Source organism: Euprymna scolopes, chromosome 27 (genome assembly GCF_053919585.1).
Source record: "Euprymna scolopes isolate OS-2025 chromosome 27, ASM5391958v1, whole genome shotgun sequence".
NCBI lineage: Eukaryota > Metazoa > Mollusca > Cephalopoda > Sepiida > Sepiolidae > Euprymna > Euprymna scolopes.
Window position 1 is genome coordinate 3,652,013 of NC_136508.1, and position 22,472 is coordinate 3,674,484.

General features: G+C 30.6%; 1 pseudogene; it reads right to left on the reverse strand.

The window, feature by feature from the left end:
* Nucleotides 1-9,922: 9,922 nt before the first annotated feature.
* Nucleotides 9,923-10,039, reverse strand: LOC145249295 (5S ribosomal RNA; annotated as a pseudogene).
* Between the last annotated feature and the right edge of the window lie 12,433 nt (nucleotides 10,040-22,472).

The following is a 22,472-nucleotide window of genomic DNA, read 5'->3' on the forward strand; positions in this document are numbered from 1 at the left end:
CTTAAGATTTTATTAAACCTGGAAAACTAAAGAACAAGATATTCTAGTAAAGTAAAAAATAAGAATATTTTAGACTTAAAATATTGCAGCTAAAAATAAAATTTGAATATTGATAAATATTTTATTTATTATTTGCATATGTTGTTGTTTATTTTTTAGTTAGAAAGGGTGACAATCGCTGGATTGAACTTATTTCCCCCCTATTATTTGCATATATTTATGTAGTGAAAATTGTTTGAATAAAATTAATTCATTAGTTAGTTAGTAGATGGAATTAATAATTTTATAATTTACATAAAAATGAATTAAATGATCCTAATTATGATATAATAAAATTATTAATTTTATGTAAATTATAAAATTCAAATTTTATTTTTAGCTGCAATATTTTAAGTCTAAAAATTCTTATTTTTTACTTTACTAGAATATCTTGTTCTTTACTTTTTCAGGTTTAATAAGATCTTAAGAATATTACTTTTCATGCGCGCATTTTTCCAATATAATTCATGATTTTTCCAGGCATTGCTATTGTATTAATATATAAATTTATAATATTTATTAATGATTGTCAAAAGAAATTAGCTCTCCAACACAGATTTATGCAATATTTATCATTCAATCTCAGTAGTTCCGAGCCAGGGTCTCTACCGAGACTGCGGTTCATGAATTCGTGATCTGTATAGAGCGTAAACTAACAAGAAAGAAGATGGCACTCGGTGTCTTTTTAGATATCGTTGGAGCTTTTGACAACATACCCTTCAGTAGTATGTTCAAGTTGCTACGAGAACTCAATGTGCCACCAGTACTCATCTGATGGATTGAGTATATGGTGAGGCACAGAACAGTTCAAGTAGAACTACTGAGGGCAACTGTTAAAAGGGAAGTAGTTAAATGAAACCCCCAAAGTGGGATTTTATGACCTTTACTATGGAACTGTATGCTGAATCCTCTTTTGAAGGAGTTTAAAAATAGGAATATTTATGCCCAGGCTGATGCTGATGACATCGCAGTGCTGGTCGCGGGTTCAAAAGCATCATTGGTTAGACGCATTGCCAAAATGGCATTAAATATTCCTAATAAATGGTCTAATCGAAATGAATTAGAATTCAGTAGCCGTAAAACAGAAATGGTCTTTTTTACATATAAAAAGGAATTGCCAACTTGGTGACCTTTTTCTGAGTGGACAGAAATTGAAACTTTCGCAGGAGGCAAGGCTGTTAGGGGTAATGACTACATTTTTCATCAAATGTGATAACAAAAAATTGGAGTTCATTCAAAGAATATGTATATCAGAGAATTCAGTAATATATTTAATCGATAAATTCACCATTTTTCGCTATAAAATCATAAGGAGAGTTTAAAATTTAGTTATTAAAAAAAAGTTCGGTTATAAAAAAACCGATACACGGGATTGAACCTAAAATCTTTCCACCAACCCCCGGTACTCTAACCGTTACGCTAACATGTCATATTGGCAAAATCGTAGTAAAAAAAATATATATACAAAAAAAAGTTATGCAAAATAAAAAAAAAAGCGTTAGTCACTTATGTACTTACTCTCCTGTTTGTGAACCTACATAATTTGTTGCAACTTTTTTTCTACTGAACCAATTTTCGAAATATTTTTTCAAAATGTAGCTAATGAGGTGTTCTATCCAACTATATAACCTGTTTGAAATTTGGTTGCGAACGGAATTAGTGGTGGGGGTTTGAATGTGTCTCGATTCATTCAATTTCGGACTTAAGCATATATTCAACCACTACCGTGGTTGAATGATACATATTGTTACTCGTTTATATTAATATATTAAAATGCCGTTTTTTTTATAAAAACGATGGAAAACTGGAAATAAAACATCTTTGTGGAAAGTAACCAACAGCCTATCAGAATAAATCGTCTCTATAAAACGTCAATGTTGGAAAAGTTTCTATGGTAACTAACAGCCAATCAGTAGAATCACTCTCTCACGTTTCTTACATATTCTGAAACCTTTGGAACACCAGGGATTTAATTATAACTTTTGTTAAATGAATAAAAATTTAAAATTCAAAATATAGCATAGAAATTAGCCTTTGAAATGTAAAAATTACTTGACATTTGGCCCCAAAATGCGGGAGTGATGAAGCTTTAAAGCAGTTTTAAATGGATAAAACCAGCACTTAACTATTAATGCAAACACGATAGTGTTTGAATTATATATATATATATATATATATATATATATATATATATATATATATATATATATATAGATCTATTTCTTCTAAATCTTCCACGTAATATAAAATTTGTGAGAATTGAATTCCGTAAAAGATTACAGGATAACACGATCATTATGTTTTCACTAACACGGCAGTTACATTGATCACTAAATACAGCCCTTATTTGTTTGACCGATATATTGTCCGGGGGATTTTTTAAAGCTATATTAAGAATGTACTTATGAATTATAAATATTTATACTATGTCATAACTGACACTACAAGAGATACTCACCGTAGTTGGTTCTGTTCAGAATTCTACTTGGATTTCCGAATTCCATACAAACATATTCGACACGACACACACATTAAAACGTTCTGATAAAAACGTTCCAGATAAAACTTTAAATAATATAATTATGCAAATACTAATCATCTTAATAGTATTTTGTAAATCCTAAGACTAAATATTATATCGGGAACATCACATGTTCTTTATTCCTTATTAAAAAAACACATTATTATACTTGATAAGTGCTTTCACTTTTATGAATGTTCATGATTTTTAGAAGAATTTAATGCAATTGTTGCAAATGTTATCAAATCATATTTCATAATACCGACTTACTTTTCAATACAAGATTTCTTTAGTAGACAGTTCATACTAACAACGGAAGCGCATGTTAGGGTATGGTGACTTTTATTTAGCCATGCATATGTTTTACCGTGTTATTTCCTTTGGCATAAGGTTGGCTAAAGAAATTTCTAATAAAGTCGTGACTGACTGATAATTCGGAAGAAATGCCTATATCTATATTTGAATTCTCCTATTTTTTAATTTACAATGTTCAAATTTAGAACCAGGAAAGGTTACTGAGTACACTTATTTGTGTACTAATTTCAGCCGAGTAGCGTTTAGATTCAATATTTAATATGTGATTTAAAATATATTTTCTTAACAAAAAAATATCAGAAACATTATTTGGAGAAATATTTTGCGGCGAATATTATTACTACAAATAACGATGCTGTTTGTTTTCTCTTTTTTGCTTAGCTCTGATCGAAACCACCTTGAGCAATTACTTCAGCCCTTCCAATATAGGATGTGTTACAAAAGATTGGAAACGTCGCTTGAATTTTTTTTGACACTTTCCTTGCATTAATTGGTGGATTTAAAGAAGTGTATTTTCTTTTCTCTGTTATTTCTGGAATATAATTGCCATATTTCTTTGCCTCGAGTTGTTGCTTCCAATGAGTAAATATATATTTCTTGGAAATATGAAATTGAAATATATAATCAATAAGAAACTGTTTTGATGTACTTTTATAAAAAGTTGTTGGTATCGATGGGAACGCGTTGTGACAGAAATCGATAACCAATACTTACAATATTGAAAAAGAACACGTGTTTATATGAATGGTTTTATTTTAAGCTCAATCAAAAGATCAGTTTGTTTTATGCATTAGAATAAAATAAAAACACATCAGATTATTTATGAAAACATGATGTAGTCGATTAAAAAGCAAAATATTTTTGTTTAGTTGTGACATGCTCATTGCGCAGCAACAATGGTAGATCAGAGACGACCCCTGACAGAGTTTACAAATATGCTAAATGGAGTTTTACTAAGAACATCTAATTAGTTAAATTTGCTTAACATTTTAGTTTAGATTACTTTTTTGTGTGACAAAAATATTAAATTTTAAAGAAATTGGCGTGACCAATGTATTATATAAAAATATTTAACACATTTTTTATTTGTGTTATGAATATTGTAAAAAAAAATCCGGTTAGATATCGCAATGACAACTTCAGAGAGCGTATATTAACTTTGGCATGGAAAAACTCTTTTTCAAGATAAAGAATATGAACTGATAGAGAGTTAAAAATGTGTAAGCTTTCCCTAGAATTTATTTTGATACGCCTATGCGTTTTTCTTTGCAATCTTTATACACGTTCGAATTGCTTCTGTTTTAATTGAAATGCATTTTTATTGAATGTTATTATTTCTGATTAAGTCGATTAATCTCAATGATCGGGAAACGATGCAGCAAAACTTATTGGGGAAATTCTGATGAATCCAACGCAATGATTCTACAAACGACTTCATCTGCAAATGTTCAAAGATTCATAATTGTATTTGCAGAAGTAGTTTTATTAATGACCTTGCTAGATTTGCATGAATTTAGTGTAAACAGACTAGAAATAACTATTGTATACATTGGCGGTGGCGTTTTAACATATTGAATTTGTGTAGAGAAAACCGTAATTTACTTGGTTTTCATGTGTGCGTACATATGATGGTCGTTTGTGTTAGAAAAGTAAAGGAGGAAAGAACGGTAAAAATTGCGACACGCAGTTGTTCTTATAGTTGTGTAGTGTTGTAAATAAATGAAGACGTAAAAAGACTCTTTCCAAATTTTATTGAACAAAATTCACGGCTACTTAAGCAAGAGAGAAAGAACTCAGCCTTTAAAAATAAAAAAAGAACGCATGCAAAATCATATGGCAAGAAACTGAATTGTCATATCTAATATTTTTTAAACTGTCAGAACAAAACAATTTCCATTAGCGTTTCCTTTAAATGAAAATATAACAATCTTCCCCACTTGTAAAATAGATTGTAAATAGTTTTTTTTTTATAAATCCAGTCGTTGGACTTGTCTACGAATTCTGTTAGATCGGTTTGGAGGTAGTACGCTATTTGAAAAACCGGTGTTCCTCTGGGGAGTTTGGTTCTTAGGGCTCTGACTATTATAGAAAAATTCATTTTCTGCATAAGGTGTAGTACTAACGGATGTTGTTTTGATCAACTGGGTCGGCTCTGCATTTGCAATGTCGGGTTGAATACTTTTAGTAGGATTTTCAGGTCTACCAAAGCGTGGAAAGCGAGCTAGAGATGTCAGCGCTACTGAATCTTCCTGGCCATCATTATGTCGTATTTTTGCATGTGTAGGGTTAGCTTCGAGGAGTTTTACTACCTCGACAATCGGGCCATATTTGCTCATGTTACCAAACCGTTTTAATAACACATATTTTTATGTTCTTCTTTTTTATGTAAACATACTTATGTTATGTTATCATTTATTTTTATGTAACAATACATACTTTTATGTTATTTATTTTATGTAAAAATACATATTTTATGTATTCATTTTCATGTAATAATATATATTTTATTAAATCATATTTTAACGTAAAAATACATATTTTTATATTATTATGTATTTGTATGTAACAATACATAGTCTTATGTTATCATTTATTTTTATGTAACAATCATTTTTGGGGGTTATTTATTTTATGTAAAAATACATATTTTATATTATCATTTATTTTTTGTGACAATACATATTTTATGTTATAATTTAGTTCATGTAAGAATAAATATTTTATGTTATTTCTTTTTATGTAACAATACATATTTTTATGTCATTTAGTTTTATGTAACAATACATATTTTTATGTCACCGTTCATTTTTATGTAAAATTATATAATTTTATGTTATCATTTATTTCATGTAACAATGCATATTTTGTATTATAATTTATTTATGTAAGAATACATATTTGTATGTTATTTATTTTTCTGTAGTAATACATATGTTATGTTATCATTTATTTGTATGTAATAATACATATTTTTATGTTATTTATTTTATGTACAATTACATATTTTATATTATCATTTAGTATTCTGTAACAATAAATATTGTTTGTTATAATTTATTTTATGTAAGAGTACATACTTGTATGTTATTTATTTTTATGTAAAAATACATGTTTTATGTTATCATTTATTTTTATGTAAAAATACATATCTTTACGTTGTCATTATTTTTAATGTGTCCATATATATTTTTATTTTATCATTTGTTTTTATGTAATAGTACTTATTTTTATTTTTTAATCTTTTATGGAACAATGCTTATATTATTTTATCATTTACTTTTATGTAACAATACATATTCTTATGTTATTTTTTATGGAAAAATAAATATTTTATGTCATCATTATTTATGTAAGCATTCATATTTTATGCAGTCGTATTTTAACGGGCACAATACATATTTTATATTATTATTTATTTGTATGTAAGAATAAAAAGTTTTATTTTATCAGTAATTTTTATGTAACAATACATACATTCATGTTATGAATTTGTTTTTATGTAACAATGCATATTCTTATGCTTTCCTTTTTTATGTAGCAATACATATTTTACGTTATTATTTATTTGTATCTAATAATACATAGTTTAATATTATCATTTGTTTTATGTAAGAATACATATGTTTCTGTTATGTATTTTATGTAACAATCCATATTTTATAATATCATTTATTTTTAGGTTACAACGCATATCTTATGTAAGAATACATATTTTATGTTATTTATTTTTATGTAACAATCCATATTTTTATGTTATCATTTATTTATTATTTATTTGTATGCAATAATACATATTTGTTTTTATGTTACAATGCATATTTTATGTCATCATTTATTTTATGTAACAATATATATTTTTACGTTGGTATTTATTATTTATTTGTATGTATTTTTATGTTATTATTTGTGTTTATGTAACAATTTATATTTTATGTGTTCATTTATTTTTATGTAACAATACATATTCTTGTGTTATGAATTTGTTTTTATTAACAATCCATATTTTTCTGTTATCATTTTTATGTTACAATGCATATTTTAAAGTATCATTTATTTCATGTAACAATACCTATTTTATATTATTCTTATGTAAAAGTACATATTTTTATGTTATCATTTACTTTTATGTAGCAATACCTATTTTTCTGTTATTAATAATGTTTATGTTACAATAACTATTTTTCTGTTATTAATAATGTTTATGTTACAATAACTATTTTATGTTTATGTTATTAATACTGTTTATCTTACAATAACGATTTTTATGTTATTAATAATGTTTATGTTACAATATATATTTTTATGTTATTCATACTGTTTATGTTACAATATATATATATTTATGTTATTAATAATATTTGTGTTACAATAACTATTTTTATGTTATTAATAATGTTTATGTTACAATAACTATTTTTATATTATTAATAATGTTTATGTAACAATATATTTTTTATGTTATTAATAATGTTTATGTTACAATATATATTTTTATGTTAGTAATTATGCTTATGTTACAATATATATTTTTATGTTATTAATGTTTATGTAACAATATATATTTTTGTGTCATCATTTATTTTTATGTAACAATTTTTATGTTATAATTTTATTCATGTAGCAATATATATTTTTATGACTTCATTTATTTTATGGAAAAATAAATATTTTTATGCTATCATTAATTTTTATGTAACAATAAATATAATGTTTGATCATTGATGTTATGTAACAGTACATTAGTTTGTTAGCGTCCCTGATGAACGCATATTGAACTGCACAGACTGGTAAGGAAGAGGTCTTCAAGTAAAACTTGTTGAGCTTCGCACTCTGTGAGGCAGATCGGGAAAGTGCTATTCTGTGTCAAGGAATGAGCTGTAAAGTAACTATGAATGCAGCGATACCTGCGTCTGTGTAACTTGAAAAACTAAGACAATTACAGTGTATGACATTAAAATAATAATAATACATATATTTGAGCGTTATTATTTATAATATATTCTATATCTATATTGTCAGAGAATGACTTATTAGAGTATTAGTTTTGAGTCGGGGGATAGAGGTAGAGAAATTACATATAACTATCGCAGAGTTGAACGGTTGTTTACACGTATGACACTGTTACATTCTTGCGACACCATACATATAATTATTACAGCCAGTTTTGCGATATAACAATTGTCAATGTATTATATCTTATGGTTGTTTGTCAGTTCCCTATCCCGTGTACGTCATGACTCTGAACAGCTGATTACACATTTCTCGATGTAAAGTTTAGCATTAATGTGAATCTCTAGTGCATATTTATAAAAAAAATTGACTTATTTAAAAATCTTTAAAATATTTGTCACGGGGAAGCACTAAACGAAGAAAATATGAGATTTAAATCTTATATATGAAATACATCTCTGTGTATAGTCATTTTGAATGTTCATATGCAATAATCAGACTCATATTACAATAATTACAATATGTTTTTAGATTTTGTTTATAATGAAATAAAAATAAATTTATAAATATGCAAATAATTAACTACTTAGCTGATGAGTACAATCAATGAGCTTGTTTATTTATGTAATACGAAGGAAAATCAGTTCAAATGTTTTTGTCGTTTAAAATCAAAGTGAATTATTGATTATGAGTAATTAAGAAAATCATGAATCATTATAAATAATGATAAATACAATATGGTAGACAATAAAACAAATCTTAAACATACGCAATATTTTCCAATGGTATTTCTCTTCTAGAAATTGAAACATGTTTCTTTTCCATGCGACGCTCTGCAGTAATCGTGTTTTTTTTACAAGCTGGTCACCACTTAACAAGGACAAGAAACCACTCGGGAATAAGGGTTATTGCGTGCACAGTACGTTAGTGTTAAGATATGATAAAGTGTCTACTTATGGGGGCGATTCAGCAGGAATTTGTTTATGTTGGACTTTAAGACATCCAAGTTGTAGTCAGGTGGGAAACAGGCAGACGGAACAGAGTTCCATAGACGTGCACTTTTGAGAAAGAAGCTTTGTTCATGGAATCTACGTTTTGGTTTTGGCACAAATAAAATGTTGGGAAAATCTTTGACAGTGGCTTCAGCTAGACGGGTGTTTTTCGTGAAAGATCGGCGAGGGGGAACCAGGGATTGGAGCTCAGACGAGCACCTGCCATGAAAGTAACGATAAAACAAAAGAAAGGCTCCCAACCTTTCTCCTTTGGGAGAGAGGTTGCAGGGAAGAGAAAAGGGCATCCCTCACTAAGCTACGAAGCCTATTCTGTACTCTGTCAAGGCAGGATAGAGTGTTTTTCGCAGCTCCTGCCCAGATGTGGCAACAGTACTCCATCCTTGGTCGTATTTGGCTTTTATATAAGTAGAGAATTGCATCAGCAGTGACCTTCGCAATAGACTTGATGTGCGTGTTCCAATTTAGGTCAGGAGTAAAGGTCAAGCCAAGAAGCTTATCAAAGCATGGAGCTTCCCCTAGTCGAGCGCCATTCATTTCAATTGATGCCAGATGGGGATCAGAGCGTTGATGATGTAAGGATAGGAGCTTGGCTTTAGATGCATTAAAAGTAACTAGCCACCTCCTCCTCCACTGTACCACGCGCTCATCGATGATTCCCGAAAGGGAGAAATACTTGTGTCTGTAGGTATTTAAAAATTATTATAGTAATGTAAGTTCCTTTAAAAACTCGGTTCTTATTGTGGAGGATTTTAAAACTGAAATGTAAGTCGATCACTTAAGCTCACGTGCGCAGATCATGATGTTATAATCATTAGAACACTCCTGTCGGATGTTACAGCATTAAAAAAAAATGTTAGAATTTCTACGCTATTTTTCGTGGTTGAGGTTGGCCGTAAGGTTAGGAGCTCCTTCAGTCTTTGACACACTATGGATACATACGAAAAGGTGCCTGCGCGTGAAATTCTTGTGGCAGGAGGTGTGAAATCTCGAACTACGCCTCTCCTGCTTCGACATGGTTAAATACCAGTGGCAAGTGAAGTGTATGTTCAGGACGAATGGAAACAAATGCCGAGATAAACGTGAGCACATACAGCGCCCAGAATTCCCAAATGGTCACCCATTTGGTATTAACCAGGCTCGACGTTGCTTAACTTCGGTGATCAGACGAGAACCGGTGTGCCAACGCGATTATGCCGTAGATAGGTGAGGTTATTTCCTTTATAATGGAGTCAGAGATGGCTTCGTTGTCGCGGTCGAATCTCCCGACCGGCAGTAATCGTATCACCTGATGATTCACAAAAGAATGAAACACTAGTGTCTGTAGGTATTTACTACTACTACTACTACTACTACTATTACTACTACTACTACTACTAATAATAATAATAGAAATATATGTATATATACATGCATATATATATCGACATAGGCATATATATATATATTAATGACAAAAATTATACAAGTATAGCATGTACATATTAATGACAAAACATTTATATCGTAAATATCATGAAATATATTGCAACTGCACTTCGTATTTGTTATCAGATTTATGTAATCACACCTATAATCTTTTTATCTTCTTTTACAGTTAACGAGTTCTTATACTTCGGTTGAGACAGGGCGTAAAAAATTAAAAAATATATAACATGATAATAAACAAATGGATTTGCTGTCAAGAATTAAACATTTTAATATGCTGAAAGAAAAAAAAAACATCTTAAGATTTAGAATGTAGACCTTTCGTCATTTATTTATCTATGCTCTGAAGTTACACCAAGCATCATAAATTAAATGGATTGATATAAATAAAGGGTGAAATATTGAATAACCATGTTTTTCCGGAAACTTATATATATATATATATATATATATATAAATATATATTACATAATAGACTCTTTGCTTTCTCTCAATGATGGTATTGGTCTATCAATAAGCAACGTGGATCATCGATCTGTTTAATAGATGCCATTTTTATGGTTTAATCAATTCTTAGCTTCCCTCCATCGATGCTAAGATTATCTATGAACAGCGCATTTCTTACTAGGCAATCTATATTTGGTTTTTATTCGGGACTGATAATATTCTTCTGCTCTTTATAAGTACTATCTATTGCCATCTATGTGGGTCAACGGATATAGGGGATTTGCTTGGTAAATTTACGATATAATATATTTGTTTTTTATGGACAATGTAACACAGTTTATGCAACTGTTCCACTGTATCATTGTATTTATTTTGCAGAAAATCAATTGTCTAGCAATAATTAGACATTACTATTACTATCTTAAAAAGAGTATTATGTATATATATATATATATATATATATATATATATATATATATATCTATATATATATATATAGGCACCGCCAAAAATGGCCGCAAAATCAAGTTGTTGTTGTTTTTTAAAACGAAATTACGTTTATTAAAATCCATTATTTCTGAGTAACTTTTTTTTTCCAGAAAGATAAACCCCTGAATTTTATCATATAGAAAACAGAATAATGTAAAACTTTTTCTACTATTTTTAATTCAATTTTAAATGTTAAATTTTCCCAAAAAGTTAACAATTGACATTTTTTGTCTTGCACAAAAAACGTACTTAAATATTAAAAAAGGGTTTTTGAAATAATTAATTAATTTATTTATTGTCTAACTAAGATTTAGGATGATTTTCTAAGAGAATATGCAAAAATATTATAATATAAGTACCTGAATTTCAAATAATTCCACTTATTCATATAGGTAACCAGATATTCGCGTTGACGTAGAGTTCAGATCGACTCTGTTTACGTTTTCGTCTGATAAAAAGCAAACTATGGAAGACCAAACAGGCCAAAAAAACTTATTTTTCAGTGACGAAAATTTCAATGTATTATTAAGCTGAGGCTGGCCAGTACCAGATGGGTGACCATTTGTATGCGTTTGGTTTTTAATGTGTATGTGTGTGGGGGCCAGACTCCCCAAAATGGGGGGGGCAATTTAAAGCAGAATAAAAAAAATTATTTCAGCGCGTTTGGTCCAACATAGTCGAAAGGCGGCAAACGTTTTCAAACGGGATCGAAAAAAAGATGCTATTTTTAACACAAAGGGCAAAATATTTATCGAATTTTTTTTTTGGTATCGATTATTCAAAGCATGCCCTGTTTAATAATGGTCATGCATTATTCGGCTCGCTAAAAAAAAATTGTTAATTTATTTATCAAAAATTTTAAAATAGCTTTTTTCGTATAAATATTAAAAAACATTTTTTTTTGTTTTGCTTAACTTAAATTAATTATTTTACTTAACATATTCACCGAATTTCACACTTCAAAACTCAAAAGCGGGATAATTAAACACAATCGAAGTTCTGATATTCAGACGTCAAAATAAGGTATGCAAACAATTTTTTTTTTTTTTTAATCTATAATTCTGTCCCTTACAACACAATATGTTGATTTCAGTCTCAGATGATTATTTTAAGCATATTTGTTCCCACTTCAAAACAAGGGGGGGTTTTGTAAGCAAAAATATATATATATATAAATATCGTTTATGAAAAATAAGTACACTGTTATAAAGTTCATTCTTCTCCTAATAATCGCTGAAAATTTCGTATTGATCGGATAATTACCTGATTTTTGGTAGATTTTTAAAAAGACGGTCCGTCAAAAAGTACTGACCTGCCCCCCCCCAGTTTTGGCGGTGCCTATATATATATATATATATATATATATATCGTTTATATTATTTTCTTATATTTATTAATAAATTAAACCTTCAGCGAAAAAATATATTAAAACATATATATAATAAATTTAAATGTATTTAATATAACTTCCTGTTAAATTTTGACGATATTCTTTATTAAATAACTAATATTTGTAGTTAAATATCCTATCCTGTTAAAACACACTAACTAATCATTACGATTATTCACACTGACACCATACGTATATTAATGTTTAATATTTCTGTAGAACCCTCGCGGTAAAGATCGCGTCTCACTTTAATTGGAGTAAATGCCTTAAACGGTTTATGAATATATGATGTTGCAATAGTGTAACAGGCAGTCGCGTATTTATCGGTGAAACAACTTAAGGCATGAACATCTGCTTTTTTATAATGTTATAATATAAATCCGCATATAAATTCATTAATCAATTATTCAAGAGTTAAAAATATAGGAAATCTATGAAATAACTAATATACCCGATTTTAAAATAGGCAGTTTATTTAGCATGTAATATAAGTCAAGATATTTAGTATTATTCAGATTAAATCAAAATATAAACGATTACATCACAATTCCAAAGTAGATGACAGTAAGCAAAGAAATTAAGTGCCTTCTTCGTAGGTATATGCGGCCGCTAAAGATAATAAGGAGCCGGGTAACATATTCCACATTCGTTCGAAAAGCAACTCTGGAATAATATGGACAACATAGTTCCTCAGATAGATCGTCTTTGCTTCTGCGTAAAAGGAATTGTATATTAGCAAGTGGATAATGCCATGCGTCTTCACATTCAACTGGCCACTTTTCTACAGGGGGGTCGCCTTTTCGCCGTTATTTTCGAAAGGCATCCACTACTTTCGATTGTCTAGCCTTAATTAAAACATAAGTCACTTCCAGTTGGCGGTGGTCGTAACAGCAAAGACGGCATGTTTTTCCCCCCGTTCTTTTCTTCCTTCGCGATACGGGTTCGAGCCTGCGTTCTTACTACCACTTTTTTTTCTTTGCTCAACATACACATCTGAACACCCCGGGCAACGCCGGGCTGAAATGCTAGTATATATTAAAACTAGACAGATTAAAATATGATATTTTAGCATATTTTACGGCCGGGCAAGGCCAGACACCCTCCCCCCTGTTAGTCTAATATATAAAAGTCTATATGCCTGTATGTATGTATGTCTATCTGCCCCTATATATTTTAACTCTGGTTCTTCCGAAACCAAAAGTCGCAGAACGCCGGTAGAATCCCTAAATAACTGGATTTTTCGCACCGTTCCTTCGTGGATTTAAGGGGTCAAAAATCAGTCAATAATGGAAAAAAATGTTATACATTTTGCCCATTCATCTTAGTTTATTTTTAATTTTTTTTTTACCAGTTCATATGCGTGTCACGTTGGTGCAACGGTAGACTAGAGTTTCGCTTTTACTTCTAGTTGGTGGCATCCCATTACTTATTTTTTATTTGAAACCATGACTCTATATTAATATATACGAAATATAGACGAATCAAAATGTTATATTTAAGCATATTTTACGAACGGAAAAACCGGGCGTCCCTTGCTAGTCTAATATCTAAAAGCACTATGTCTGCCTCCATATTTTTCAACTTTATCTCTCCTAAAAATAAAAGTCAAAGAACGGTGTAAGCGGCCTCAAATGAATGGGTTTTCAATGGTATTTAGCCGGGTTAATTAGTTTTTGAAGAGGTCCAAAGTAGGCTAAATTTTTTTTTAAAGTTATATTTTCTGTACATTTATCTACGTTTATTCTTAATTTAAATGTTTAATTATTTCATATACGTGCCACGTTAGTACAGTGGCTACGCCACCACTTATAATTCTACAGCTTCGTTTTCGGTGCCGATTCTGTCTGATGGAACCAAAACACTTTTTATTTAACTCTTAAAATCACGAATTTATAATAATATATACAAAATCTGCAAAAAATATCATATTTAAGTGCATTTTGAGACCGGGCAAAGCCAAATATCCTCTCCCCTTTTGTAATATATACGGTATTTGGACAAATAAAAATGTCATATTTCAGCGTATTTTATGGCCGGGCAAACCTAGCGCCCTTCCCCACACAGGTAGTTAGTTATAAATGTGATACCCACAAAGGTAACTACATATGTAAGATTACTCCCCACAATGCGCATATAGATTTCCTGATTTTTTACAGTTTTATGGTTTTCGAAAACCATGTATATAAAAAAGTGTGTGCCTTCGTATATATATATATATATATATATATATATATATATATATATATATATATATATATATATATATAAATATATATATATATATACATAGGTAAGTCAATCAATGAACTTTTAACGAAGCGAATACAAGAAAGTTAATTTTTTTATTTATATTATTAAATAGATTTTTACTATTTATATTTATACATATTTTTTGTACTTTTTATTTGTGAAAAAATTGGTTGAATTTCTATTATAATATTATTTTATTTCATTTATATTTATAAATAAATTAAATTTTAGTTATAAAATCTTTTTCGTCTTATATTTATAAATATGTGCTTTTAATTTATATCATAAATATTTGCTTTTTATTTATATTTATAAATAGTTTTTGTTTATATTTACAGATATTTTATATTTTAATTTGTATTTATGTTTTTTGAAATCGAAACCGTTTTTTTTACTCGGCGAATATAATAATAAATATATGAATGCATTAATAAAGTCTTAACAATGTATGTGTAGTTTTATTGCTGTATACGTAAGTCAATCATTAATTATACTGGCGGAGGCTGAGTGTAATCAAAATGTATTTGAGATTAAATGTTACAGAAATACTTGACGGGATTGTTGGAGCAGATTAACATTGTGTTCTGCTTCTACTAATAACTGGATGACCTGCTCAAAACCATGATAAGTATCATAATTCTATTGGCAAAAATGTGTTGAATCTCTCTTGAATATAAACATTTGTGAATCAAATATTTTAAACGTCTTTTGTAAAATACTTTCCATTCTTCTATTACTATTAAGGGTGCTTACATTTCATGCGGATATTCGATCAGTCTATGCGTTTACTTATTTCTCAGACATTTGAAATTTCTCAGTGGTATCAAATGGTATTCCTGAAATCTTAGGTAGTGATCCTAATCGATTTCAAATAATCCCTGCTTAATTCGATTACTATTAAAACTTACTTTGTGCTCTTTACCATTGTTTATCATAGTATCTATTATAGTATGTATTGCCGTTAACGGTTATCTCTGTTTCTCGAATAAAAGTATAACTACTATTTGTAATCATTGTGATAGACGGTTAAATTAAATAGCATTTTCTGTAAGTTATTTATAATCATTCTTTTTTCTATCACTTTTTATGATTTTGGAGAAGGGCGTGTTTATTTTTATCCGTCGATGAAATATCGATTAACTTGACATCATATGTTTTATAGTTTCTGTCTGCATGTATCAAGTATTATTTTATTTCAATGATCGCCAACCAGCAAAAACAAGTTGTGCTAACTGAAGTCTGAAAGACAAATCTACTTTCCAATATGTTCTTTCAACTATCATGACTTAACGGCCTTTAAAAAAAAACAATTTACTATTGAATTACCATTTACAACGCTCATTGTATTCATCTGAAATTTGGGTAAAAATTAACCTCCTTAGTCGTTCAGGCTTTCAGTTCCCCTTTATCCCCCATGATCGTTCATGAAAAGTGTTAAATACATCGATGTTGGTTTCGACATGTATTTTTTATAGCGAGGGGAAGGTTTTTATTCTTTTACTTGTTTTTTTTTTCTTATTTTAATACTTTTTACTGTTGAATCACTAGGAGTTTTCACAAGAGTTAACATCAAATATGTTGTTTTGAGAACTATCCGTAGTGTTTGCTGGAGTTTGAGTGACAATAAGTCTCCCCAGATTTTCAATAAGCCCCATCTCTTTCGATAAACTTTTCAAGATTTGTATTTTTTTACTTAGGAATCACCACTTATCAATGTCTGAATACAAGTGAAAAATAAGGGGAAAGTGGTAGTGTAGCAATCATTAATAGTGTAATATGGGTAGAATTTTACTATTTATGGGGAAGACTCAACAAAAACTCGTTTACATTGGATTTGAAGACAAGCATAATTTATTCAACCATGAAGCAGGTCAGCGAAGCAGTGTTTCACAGCCGAGTAGTTCTGGGAAGGAAACTTTGTTCATGGAATCTGTGTTTAGATATAGGCACCGATAGAGAGTGGGGAAATCATAAATACGGGCTAGTCGCGTGTGACCATATATTCGAGTTCAGTCGAGCACTTGCCATGAAAATAGCGGCAGAGCAAAGAGAGGCTCGCAACGTCTCTTCTGTGGAAAAAGGTTGCAGCGAATAGAAAAGGGCAGCAACTAATAGGCGTTGAAACCGGTTTTGTAAATCTATTAAGGCAGGATGAAGCGAATTGAGCAGCTCTTGCTCAGATGTGAGAACAGTACTCCATTTTTGGACGTACCTGGCTTTTATACAAATATGAGATTGCATCGGCAGTGAATATCTACTGGAGCAGTAGAATGATGCAGCTATTTTTTCAGCGACCTTTGCAACAGAGTTAATGTATGCGTTCAATTTCAGATCAGACGTTTAGGTCAGTCGTAGAAAATTACCAAGGCATTGCGCTTCTCTCAAACGAGAGCCATTCATTTCAATTATAACGTGACATGGGTCAGAGCGATTATGATGAAAAGAGAGAAACTTGGTTTTTGATGCATAAAAATAAACCACCCACTCCTTTTTTCCTATTGCACCACGGTTTCAAGATCAAAACAGTAAGAATTAGAAAGATATTGGTCAGTGCTAGCCTTTGAAGTGATAACATAGACCGTGGTGTCTACGAATAATCTAATAATGCTATTTGAGGGATCATTGATGCGTATCAGAAAGATGGCTTGGCCCAGGATGGAATCCGGAGGGACGCTAGCGTTAGTACTATGAGTTTCTGACTTCTGCCCATCAACGACTACTCTTACAGGCCTATCAAACAAAAAATGCTTATAGAGATGACATTTCCAGAAATTTGTGTTATAACAATAGCCGTTTACCATTGGTTTCTCGTTTGTAGCAACCATTGTTCTTAATTGAAATTCGGATGGCAATAAGTGCTGAATGGAAATGTGTACGAAAAGGGCTGGGATCTTCGAGAGCTAAAGTTCCTGTAATTTTCACCCAATTCAGTGGATGTCCGGTTAGCGCCCTCTCCTTGGTCTTTCTTTATTCTTGACGCTCCTCACTTTATTTGCATTGCGGTTACTTATGCTGATAATACAAACTTTTGGGAAGGGAGCGAAGAGGCGGGCTTAAACTTACAATTATATAGTTGCGGTTTTCATGATTCTTTGTAGTGTTTCTTTGAGTTTTACATCTGTTACGCTTTCTATATGTCCGACTTCTGACTGTAGCCCATTTGTATTAGTCTTCTTATTCAAGAGTTTTCTATAACATTTCAGCAGGTTCAGTATTTTTATCTCGTGTATATACTCAGCCATCTCTCTGATTCTAATCTTTCATTCTTTTTTTCTAAAGTTTTCGGCATTATTCCTAGTTCTCCTACTACTAGTGGTGTCCTCCTGAATTACTTCAATTTGGCTACCTTTTGGAACTCTCTACCAAGTTTTGTGCATTTACCCGCTTCTCTATATCCTGGATCTTCACTCTGTGGTCTGTTGGAACAGGAAGATCAACAATTTCTTTCTTGTAAACTATTATGATAACCGGTCCTTTTGCTTGAATGTGTTTATCTATTTGTATATCTATTACCCCATAGGATTCTGTGACCTTCGTTTTCTACGTACCGCTGCCGGTGTGTGATTGTATCATTTGTCTGGGTATTAAGGATGCAGTTGGCTGCATAATTACAAGCGTATTTCGTTCCCAAATTGAGTATTTAAAATCTAGTTTGCTGCCTTAGCTTATGCATTTTATTGCTTTGTCTTTTTACTTACAGAGTTTGTATTTACTGCATACTTGTATCTAGACGACCCTTGCCATGATGTGGTTTGTTTAAATCGCGTTATCTTGTGCGGCTCTAATTAGGGATGTAGTTTCTCTGTCCACATTTCCTTTTGGAACCAAATGTTTTCGTTAGTCTCCTCGTTTGCCACTCTCATGAATAATCCCTGATTTTTTTTCTTTTCCAATTGTATTTTTCTCATCCTATAGAATTTGTTCTGTTTTGTTAGATTTTTCAATGATTTTACTGCAGTAATTATGTTATCAGTATTGCGCATAATGTATTACTCTCGTTCTATTTTTGTGTCATCTAAAAACTCTTCTATACAAACCAGCCCTCTTTATTCGAATTTCCGTTTAACATAGAATCAGCATTATCATTTAAGTATAGTGTATTGTTAATACTCATGAGTTTCCTGGCCTGATGCTATTATTTTCTTTCGTCCAATCTATAAACGGCCCAAAGTATCTTACTGGTGACACTGTTTACGGTTTTTATTAGGTTTCTACAATATAGTTTAGTTTCGAGGTATTTCTTTTTCTTATGGGACATTTTCTTCCAATTCTCTTATTAATAATATTACTCTCTGACGCTGGCTCTTTCCGGAATTTCAAAATATTTGTAGCTGTCATGTTCACCTCGTACCCTTATTTCCGTTTGGTTGAGTAGTTCCATGCCTTTCGTAGCTTCCAGTCTTCTCCTTCTAATTACTAGCAGTGTGCACTTTTTCATTCTGCATTCTATTCAGATGTTCCGACTGAAAACATTGGTCGTGTTTATAAGATCTTTAGTACTTTCTGAGATTATTTTTTTTTTATTTCAGGTTGTTCAAGGTTTAATGATTCATCTGTATTAGTTTACTTGTATCTGGCTTGGCATTTACTAAAGTGTATTGCTAAGGGGTATCATGGCTATGATAAAACGTAGGGGTTATAGGGAATAAACTTGGAAGATACCGCTTAGTAATTTAATCTCAGTTATGTATAGGCTATCACTTGTCAGTTCAAGCCATCTGGTTCTCGTTACATTTTCAATAAAATTTCCTGCTATTATGTACGCTCTCAAGCATTCTATTATCTATATTTTTAAGATCCTGCCATACGCTTTCTCGTACTCAATTTATTATGTGACATTTTTTTCTATTTTTTTTATCAATTAGTATAAAAGGTAATGCTTCCTTTAGTTTTCTTTTCCGCACCATTCCTTTTCTTTGAAAATAGTCCACACTCGTTGAGGGAGTGGAAAATTGCCCTCTCGTTTTCTTGTCGGTATTTTACACATTATCGGAAAACTTGTTAAAGCTCTATAGTTGCTGAGTGGCATAGATTTTGTCTCAGTCTGAATCAACCTATAGTTAGCCATTAAGTTACGTCTGCTTCGCGGATACATCATTCATGTTTGTAATTATTCTTTCATGTAGTGTAGTGAATTTTGTGAACAATTATTATAATTATTAAAATTATTATTTTAATTATAATATTAATTATTTTATTACTATTATTATTTTTAGTAGGAGTAGTAGTATTTCAGGCAGTAGTGCTTTTATCAATATTATTATTGCTACTATTATTACTACTATGAAGTATCCTCAGAAACTTGTACCTTATAAAATATCCTTGTATTTTATAAATATAAATTAATTTTATAAATATAAAATATACTTCTAACTTATGGAATATAAAATAAAGAAAATATACTTCATAAGTGAGCAGTATATATACATACTAGTCAAATATGGTCTATATTTTACTCAAATTGCGTAACTCCCTGTAATGTTTTACTCTTGTTTATGTCCTTACAGTTATATCGCATAGGATTAGCAAATCTCTCGACGGTGGCAATCTTTCTAGGGCAATTGCTCTTGACATATCTAAAGCCTTTGATAGGGTATGGCATAGAGGTTTACTTCATAAGATCGCTAGCTATGGTATAGCTGGAAAAGTCTTCTCAATTATTAAATCATTTCTCTCTGATAGGTTCATAAGAGTAGTAGTTGAGGGGCAAAAATCAGAAGCTCACAATATTAATGCCGGTGTCCCTCAGGGATCCATCCTGGGCCCAACTCTTTTCCTGATCTACATTAATGATCTTCCAAATCATATCCTTACATCATTTGTAGACATTTATGCTGACGACACTACCATTTATGGTAGCACATCTAAGACAGTAAACGACCAAGTTCTCTCCAATTCTCTCTCCTCTGATCTTGAGCACGTAGTACAATGGGGAAAGGAGTGGCTGGTTACTTTTAATGCATCTAAAACCAAGCTTCTCTCTTTACATCATCAACATTTTAATCCACATTTGTCATCAATTGAAATGAATGGCTCTCGTCTTCAGGAGGCCTCAAGTTTTGACAAGCTTCTGGGCTTGACCATTACTCCTGATCTTAAATGGAACACGTATATCAAATCTGTTGCCAAGGCCGCTGGAAAAATGGTGGGATCTTTCTATCGATCCAGTAGATATCTCACTGCTGATGCTATTCTCTACCTATATAAGAGCCAGGTACGTCCAAGGATGGAATACTGTTGCCACATCTGGGCAGGAGCTGCTAGAAAGGACTTGTCCTGCCTTGATAGAGTTCAAAATAGACTTCGTAGCCTCGTAGGAGATGTCCTTTTCTCCTCCTTGCAACCTCTATCTCACAGAAGAGATGTTGCGAGTTTGTCTCTGATGTATCGTTATTTTCATGGAAAGTGTTCAACTGAGCTTCAATCTATGGTCCCCCCTCGCCAAACTTTCACAAGAAACACTCGTCTAGCTGTAAACACTATCAATAATTTCCCCCACTCTTTATCTGTGCCTAAACCTAAACGTAGATTCCATGAACAAAGCTTCTTTCTTAGAACTGCACGCCTGTGGAATTGTCTTCCGTTTTCCTGCTTTCCGGCTGACTACAATATGGTTGTGTTCAAGTCTAAAGTAAATAAGTTCTTGATGAGCCGTTCCATATAAGTTATCAAATTTACCAAATTTTCATTACTAATGATTACTATATTGACCAATTTCTACTGTACACTCTTTAACCCTTATCCTTGAGTGGCCTCTGGGCCTTGATAATGTGGTGACGCCTTTGTAAAAAAAAAAAAAATTATATTAGAATTTAGGTTTTACTTTTATTTATATAATTATAATGAAAGATAGGTTTTAATTTTAATCATGTAATTATAATTGAAGTTAAGTTTCAGATTTATTCATGCAATTATAATGGAAGTCACGTTTTACATCTGTTTATGCAATTATAATCGAAGTCATGACTTACTTTAAGTTATGCAATTATAATGGAAGTCATGTTTTACTTCTAGTTATGCAATTATAATGGAAGTCACGTTTTACTTTTAGTTATGCGATTATAATGGAAGTCATGTTTTACTTTCATTTATGAAATTATAATGGAAGTCATGATTTACTTTTATTTATGAAATTATAATGGAAGTCATGATTTACTTTTATTTATGCAATGATAATGGAAGTCATGATTTACTTTTATTTATGAAATTATAATGGAAGTCATGATTTACTTTCATTTATGAAATTATAATGGAAGTCATGATTTACTTTCATTTATGAAATTATAATGGAAGTCATGATTTACTTTCATTTATGAAATTATAATGGAAGTCATGATTTACTTTTATTTATGAAATTATAATGGAAGTCATGATTTACTTTTATTTATGAAATTATAATGGAAGTCATGATTTACTTTTATTTATGAAATTATAATGGAAGTCATGATTTACTTTCATTTATGAAATTATAATGGAAGTCATGATTTACTTTTATTTATGCAATTGTAATTGAAGTCATGTTTTACTTTTATTTATACAATTATAATAGAAGTCATGATTTACTTTTATTTATGCAATTATAATGGAAGTCAGGTTTTACTTTTGTTTATACAATTATAATAAAAGTCACGTT